This window comes from Prinia subflava, chromosome 2 (genome assembly GCF_021018805.1).
Source record: "Prinia subflava isolate CZ2003 ecotype Zambia chromosome 2, Cam_Psub_1.2, whole genome shotgun sequence".
In the NCBI taxonomy this organism is placed as follows: domain Eukaryota; kingdom Metazoa; phylum Chordata; class Aves; order Passeriformes; family Cisticolidae; genus Prinia; species Prinia subflava.
The window spans coordinates 10,718,775-10,726,330 of NC_086248.1; positions in this window are offsets into that span (position 1 = coordinate 10,718,775).

Sequence of the window (7,556 nt, forward strand, 5' to 3'; positions counted from 1 at the left end):
TACATTCCTGCAATCTTAACTAAATTACAGCCTTATTCCAGAGTAGACTAATCCTTAGTGGACCATTGATGGGGTATTAATGGATGAACATTACCTGAAAACAATTTGAAAGGATGAATTGTTGGGGAGTTACAGAAAGGTAAGCTTTTTTTTCAACATCTGAAATAAGTGGAATTTGTCGCTTTCAGGGTTGAATGTCATTTTACTGCTGTGGACTAGAAAGCTTTGATTATTCCCTTGAGGCTGCTGTTTCTTTACTTGATGCCTCTGTTATTCTAGTAGCATCCAGGAACTAGAGATCTCACAGGTCAACAGATCTACAAAAGCTAAGTGCAAAACCAGAGTCCCTATTTCAACAAACAGTAATGCTGACTCAATCTAGGTTAGAACCAAACATTTTGGCTAAGGAAATGTCCTGCCCTGTCCTGTCCTGTCCTCGAATCTCCTTGAATCCCCTCAAATCCCCTCTCTTCTTTCTCTCCTTTCCTTGAGCCTGGTAAACTCAGGTGTGTGATTCAAGGACTGTGGGCTGAATGTCTCCTCTTGGAGCAGGTAGTACCCTAATAGAAGATGAACACCTTCTCTCTTGCCCCCAGTGTAGCGGTGCCTCCAGAATCTCTGTTACACTTGTATAACCAATTTGTATTGAGAGCATGCAGCCCAAAATGTGGCATTCCAGTTGCTGTCTTTCACCGTTACCACCATTTGAGCATCCCATCCTCAACTTACTTTCTATGAAGAATTAAAGTTTTAAAATAAGGGTGAAAGAGAAAAGCAGTGATCAGAGATACCAGGCAAAGCCCGTGGAAATACAGCTTTCATTGACAGGGACAGACACTGACAACATTGCTGGCATTACAGATGTGGAAATATGGATATCTAATCATCTGCAAATACAGATAAGATACAGTTAAGAAAGCCACAGCTGAGTTTAGGATCTTGCTGAAGTTTCTGATCAACATAAATGTTAAAAGGCTTTTTTCAAATGCAGAATGTACCTTTAACTTTCTTAGGTGAATGATTAGAATCTGAATGCTGGATTTTGAGTTCATGAGCAGTGTTGGGCCAGCACCCCATGCCTGTGCCCAGGGGTTTGAGAACAGGCTGGGATGTACCTGGGGCACAGTGACCCCTGAGAACAGATTCCCTCCCCCGTTGCTTTTCCCAGGGAAACTGTCTGGCCTGCAGTAGCTGGGAGGGGGAGGGCCACAGCAGGGCCTAATTTTGACCATTTGCAGACTTTCCCCAGTGAAGCTTTTGGCCCCGTTTCTCAGTGGTTGTGTTTTATAACATCGCACGCTGCATTCCAAAGGGCTGGGTTTAGAACTGGCATATTGAGGGGTGGTGTGTGTGTCTGTGTTGTGTGCAGACACGTGTGTAGGTGCAATTTAATCTTTCAGTTTAAAGGACAGGCAGGAGGAGCTGTCAGTGATGTACCAGGGAGCTGAGGTGTGTCAAGGATAGTGGGTTGCTGGCACAGGAGTGTCACCTGCCACTGTGGTGCTCTGGTTCATGGTGAGGCATTGGGCTGGGGACAGAGCGGTCAGGCTTAGGCTCAGTGTTGAGCTCAACTTCTTAAAGCCACATCCAGGTATACAGTGTCTGCTTTTGCAGCTGGAGAACACAGCTGAGGGGAGGAAACATCTCTGTGTAATGGTCAAGAGAAACAGACTTCAAGTATCTTAAGGAGAGGCACTTTCTAACTGCTTCACTATAATTTATTCCCCTTTGGCTGTGGTGCTCCTGAAAGTACCTTTAATAACCAACTTCCCTCATCAACAGACCAAGAATTTAAGATTTTTTTTTTTATTATTTCTTTTTTTTTTATTCTAAGTTGAATGCCCTAGCTCTCAGCCAGCTCTCCCTGCACACACGGAGGTATCATGAATGAGGTTTCTGCAAGCAAACTAAATTGAAGTTGCATGTATTTATTTTATATTCCCCCTCTATTTAAGCCAAGGGAGGCCTACTTACTTTTTAAAAAGCACTCTGAATCTGTCACCAATTTACCTTCCGTACCTTGCCGCAAAGGCCAGCATCAATCCCCAGGCAAGGGAACTACTCTGCTCTTTCAGTTTCTCCAGTCAACACAGCAGGCAAGCTTATAAACCCAGTGGGGGTTCTCCAGTAAAAATTCTCCATCTTAATGAGATCAATGATCAGTTTTTCCATGATGCAATAAAACCAGAAGTATTTGAACTCTCCTCTTTTCAGCAGTTGCCTGGTTTGCCTAAGCTTGCTACTAAGTGAATGTTTCACAGGCTCCAAAGCTTGAGCCCTGTGCATGTGTGGCATGATTATGCTTTTGCTAAAAAATGTGGATAATTCCCACTTCAAACAGACTTAATTTCTTTTCACCTAAGGCTATAAACAAAATAAACAACTTGCAAGAGTCATACAAATAACTTTAAAATGGAAGGCCTGTTCCCTTTTTCACATAACTTTTTCCAAACTAATCATTTAGAGAGTAATTGACTTGCAAAACTACCCAGGAGGCCTCCACAGTTGAATTATTATTTTTGATCTGTCCCAGAATGGTGCTGCTATTTCTCATAACAGAAAATGACAAGCTCCCTCTAGACTTTTTACTTTCAGCTTTAGCTACCACTCGCAGCCTCACACCTGCCGTAACTGGATTCAGATCAGAGAAATTAATTAACAAAGTTAATTAATTCCAAATGTCCTGTGTAACATGGAGAAAGGAATGCTTTCCTAATTACCTTTTTTGGGGGAAGCCTGGCACAATGACCACCAAACAAGGTTTAGAGCCCTTTTTTTCCACATTTAAGAATTATCGCTTCAGGTAATGTGAAAGAACCTTAGTTAATCTGTATAAGGAAAATAACTATACCTTATTTGCCATGAAAGACTCAGGAGGCCATCACATGCTTGAATCACTTCATCAGAATGCTGAGCTTTTCTCTCTGTCTGCTTCTTGGACAAAATAAGCAATCTGGAATCATGATCCTACTAAAAGCACCTGGAGTCAGACATCTAAATATTTTTGCTGATCTTGATCTCCCAGCTTTAGGTTTGGGCAGTAGGACCCTTACAGACAGTAGGATGATGATTCTTTCAAGCTTGATGAATGAGGCTTTATGCACTTCTGTGTATGTATGATATTTTTAAAGAGTACTTCACAAATTGTGGAATTATGAGGGTGGGGTGATGGTGGTAGTAGCAGTGCTATGCATGTATTAAATATTCTGCAACATTCTCCAGAAATGTGTGTTTTTTCCCCAAAGGAATGTCAGCCCATGGTTGCAGTTGTTAGGATGTCTGCCAGTTTGGCACCTGGACTGCAGTCTGATGATGACTGATGTCACTTAAGTTTATCTAAGTCCTGCTGCAACCTTCCCCAAGAGTAGGTCAGTGTCCTGTCCCTCCTTAGTCACAGCATGAGCATCCCCTCTCCAAAGGCAATCTGCCCTGGAGACAAACAATGCCAGGGTCTTTCTAGATGCTTCAAGAGAGGGGTCACAAACAGAATCTGCAAAATGACAAGTGACATACCTGGAGGCTCAGAACCAAAATGCACTTCAACAAGTAGTTTTGGTATATCATTTTATATACTTATTTACAGACAGAAATGCCTCCTCCAGTGTACATGGATAGGTATTTCAGGCTTCAGCCTTCCCTGAAGGCCTCCATATGCAACACTGTAGGTGTATCCAGTGAGTAAAGCATAGTAAATTGAAAATTGCTTCAGTACAACCAACCCATTTGTTACTCTGTAGGGCTGAGATCCCACAGGTCCAGTAAAAAATATTGATAGTTCTAGTTGACACCTCACCTGGCTTTGAAAATACTTGGGAAGAGACTTGAGCTTCATTCTCCTTCAATCTGCCCTCCTCAAAATCTTCAGAGTCCTAGATGTGTCTCAGAAGGATCACCACAGATATGGAAAAAAAGAGATTACTTTATGGAGGTTTTTGTCCCTAAAATTTTTCCGTAAGTGGAAAATTTTAAAAATTTCTTATTTTATGTAGCAAGATGTATTATGCAATAATTTTATTAGCATAGCTAAGACTAGGATCTTGGGCCAGTAGAACAGACTGAGATAACAAGCTCATCTGTAGTGGCAAAAGAGGCAACTTGAAAACTCAATAGGAATAATTGAAAAACTTTAATTAAAGTTATGTTTTTTCTGTATTTGGGTTTTTTGGAGGATTCTGTTTCTTTGATTCTAGATACTTGCTACTTTTTTAAAGGGTTAAAACTACATAAAATATAGAAACATCCATGTTTCAACAAAGCGACACAGTTCTTCACTGTGGAAAACCCATAAAATGACAGGAAATGGCTTAATGTGGTAGGTGTTCATTTTTAGGGGTTCTGTTGACAGAAGTTGATGAATGAAAATATTGTATTTCATTTTTGCCTTTTGTTCAGTAAATAGCATGGAATTTTGATGCTGCCTAGAGGGACAGCTTTGTACTGCGGTGGTCTAAACTGGGATTTTTCATTAATGTAACTCAATCAGAGTAGATGGGGTGTTTTTTCTGGATTTTTTTTTTTGTTAATTTTTTTTTTAGGAAAAAAAAGCTGAAGTCAAAGAGAAGACCAAGAAAAAAGCCCGACAAAGTTTATCTTTTACTCATCTGGAAGAGTTTATTTTAAACACGGAACATTGTTTGCTGCTGTGGAAATGAAAGTGAGAGAGTTGCAGCTTTCTTCCGATGCCATCTGGCAGATGATTCACTTGCGTATGGTATTCACTAATCCAAATAACCCTGTGTGTGGTAGCATTGTCTCCTTACTGATCATGCAGCTGAGTTGGCTGAACCCTACATGGCTCACACGAGGCTATCAACAGCACAGCACAATAGGTTGTTTAAAATTAGAACAGCATTATGGAAAGGGATGTGCCAAATTCATTGTGCCTTTACCTATATTAAGCATTTTCCTTGAGTTTGATGTTTCCTTTTCATTCTCTTCATGGTTTTATTCACTCCAGATCTACTTGGGCTTTAGCCCATTTAATTCAACACTTACACACAGCTCAGAAGGAACCAGAGCTCTGAACATCCAGCCCTAGGTTGGTATCCTTGCCCTGATGGTAACAGCATTTTCTCCTGTAAGGTCCCTTCTCAGCCTCATGAAACTTGTGTTTCTGCTGGGAAATAAAGCCTTTTTTTTTTGCAGGACAGCTGTATGATGCAACCAGTAGCTTTGTGGTTAAGGAATTCTCTCAGTTCTTAACCTGAGTCAAATTGTCTTCAGATCAAGATATTCCCATTTATCAGGCAACAGATCTAGCTACTTCATTGTTATATTAATATTAGTCTGCTTCCTCTTGCTGTAGTACAAAAGAAAGAGCCCTGAATGGCTATATCTGAAAGTAAAATAACCAGGAGATTGTGCCTCAAGAAGCAAATCCCAAGCTATGAGCCAGTAGAAGTATTCCCTTATATCTTGAGGTTAAATTCTAGGGAGAGGTGGGTATTCTGATGCTCTTCTATGCTCAAGATAATGTAACATCTCCCTTTTCAATGTATCCTGAGTGATTTTTCCACAGTACCTAACTCTGTGCATAATTGGTTTCTTATTTTGGATTGAAATTCCGCTCTCTGGTCTAAAGTTCTAAAATATAAGTATTGAGTGTACCTTATTTCTGGTCACTTCTGGCTTTTAATTTGGATCTGGCCTTGATAGGTCACTTTAAATAGATAGTTCTGTGGTTCCATTTGCAGTTGAGCCATTTCTTAATTGCTGATTTTTCTCAGAGATAATCAATATAATTCATGTGAAAATAAAATACATATAGTGTAAATATTTTGGTAGAAGATAGGGCAGGAATTGAGAGCTCAGTTTTTTTCCTACAGAGCAGCTGACACTTTGAACTCACTGGCTGTATCTGTATTACTGGGCATTAATTGCCAGAATAAATTGTTTCCTTAATCACAAGCTGAAAGGGATAGCGGGACAATGTTCATGTTACCATATCCTGTTCTCTCCCAGAAGATGTGTAGGTGCATCCAAACTGCTTGCTAGGAGTGTCCTTGGCCCATGCTGACTCCTGAATGATGCAAGGAGTTATTTTGAAAAGTATTAGTTGGCCAGAGCCAAAATTGTGCCAGGAACTGCCAGAACTATTGAACACTGGATGATTGAATTTCTGTGCTTGGGCTGGTGCCCTGTAACTGCTTAATGGAGTCCAATAAGCATAGTCAAAAAATGCCCTTCTTCCTTCAAATGTTAACAGATAAAAGTGATTTTTCAATTTATATCCATGACATTCAGAGACTTCTCTAAAAAGCTGAACTATATTTTCTCTTAATAATTTTATGGTGCGCAAATTCCACTGACTTTGTTGCAATTTCTATGGACTGATCCTGTAAACACATAGGGAATTGGTATTATTAACATCACCATGTCATCATGTTTTATTCATTTCCAATTTTATAACGATACTCTGATCCCTTGGAATTGCATCTGCTATCATAGCACAGGACTATGGAAACCTTATTTTATCAAAATGTGTTATTCTTGGACTAGAATTCAGAGTTATGCCGTTTATAGACCCATAGACTTTTTAAAGCCAGAAAAGGCCCTTAGATTACTTAGTCTGACTTCCTGAATGACACAAGACATTTAATTTCACCCATTTAGTCCAGCAATCTGTGTCTGGCAAAGGCTTATCTTCTAGAATGATGTCCAGTCAAGATCTAAAGCCATCAGTGGTGGGGAGAATCCATTGCTTCCTTTGGAAGTGCAGCCCACCCTCTTAAAAATGTGTGGTTTGAGTTTTGCCTAAATTTGTCTGGCTTTCCATTCCAGCAATCACCTCTCATTATGCCATTCTGTGTGAGATAAGAGTGCTGCTGATACTGCTCACTATTTTCTCCCTGTGCTGATACTTGCACACTGTAATCACTGAAATCATTGCTGGATGTTTTTATTAAATTCAACAGACTGAACCCCTTTATTCTCTTATTGCAAGGCCCTTTTCCAAGGTTTCCAATAATTTCTGTGGCTCTCCTGCACATCCCAGCCAATGTTTCACATCTTTTGTGAAACAAGGAAATAAGAACTGGATGTAATACTCCAATGTGTGTCCATTTATAGGCAATCCCAGTGCTTCTCAGTGCTTTCCCTCAGTTGCTCTAGAGCTACCACTAATTTAGATATGCCTTGGGCAGCCCCTTGGCACAGAGGCCAGCTGGAATATCACAGTTTACATCACTACTCTTCAATGCTTTTTGTCTTTCACAACAGGATGTCAACATCCAAACTACTTTTTGGTATTGCTTCCTGTCAATTTCTGGTACTGAGTTGGTGTTTGGAAAGCATCTGGAAAAATGCTGGCAGAGGCCAAAACCATGCCAGGGATTAAAAATAAATATCTTGTGGTATGTATGTTCAAGGGCTCATCTCTAGGAACATTTCCTGGATTTTTTTTTGTTCAATATGGTCCAGTTACCCTCAAGGCATCACTTACATTTTTAGCTTCAGTGAAAGTATTGAAAAAAGATACATTTTTCTTTTTTGCTTTAAGAATCTAGAAGACAGATGTATAAACTCAGCTGGTCACCTCGGGTAGATGGAGATATTGG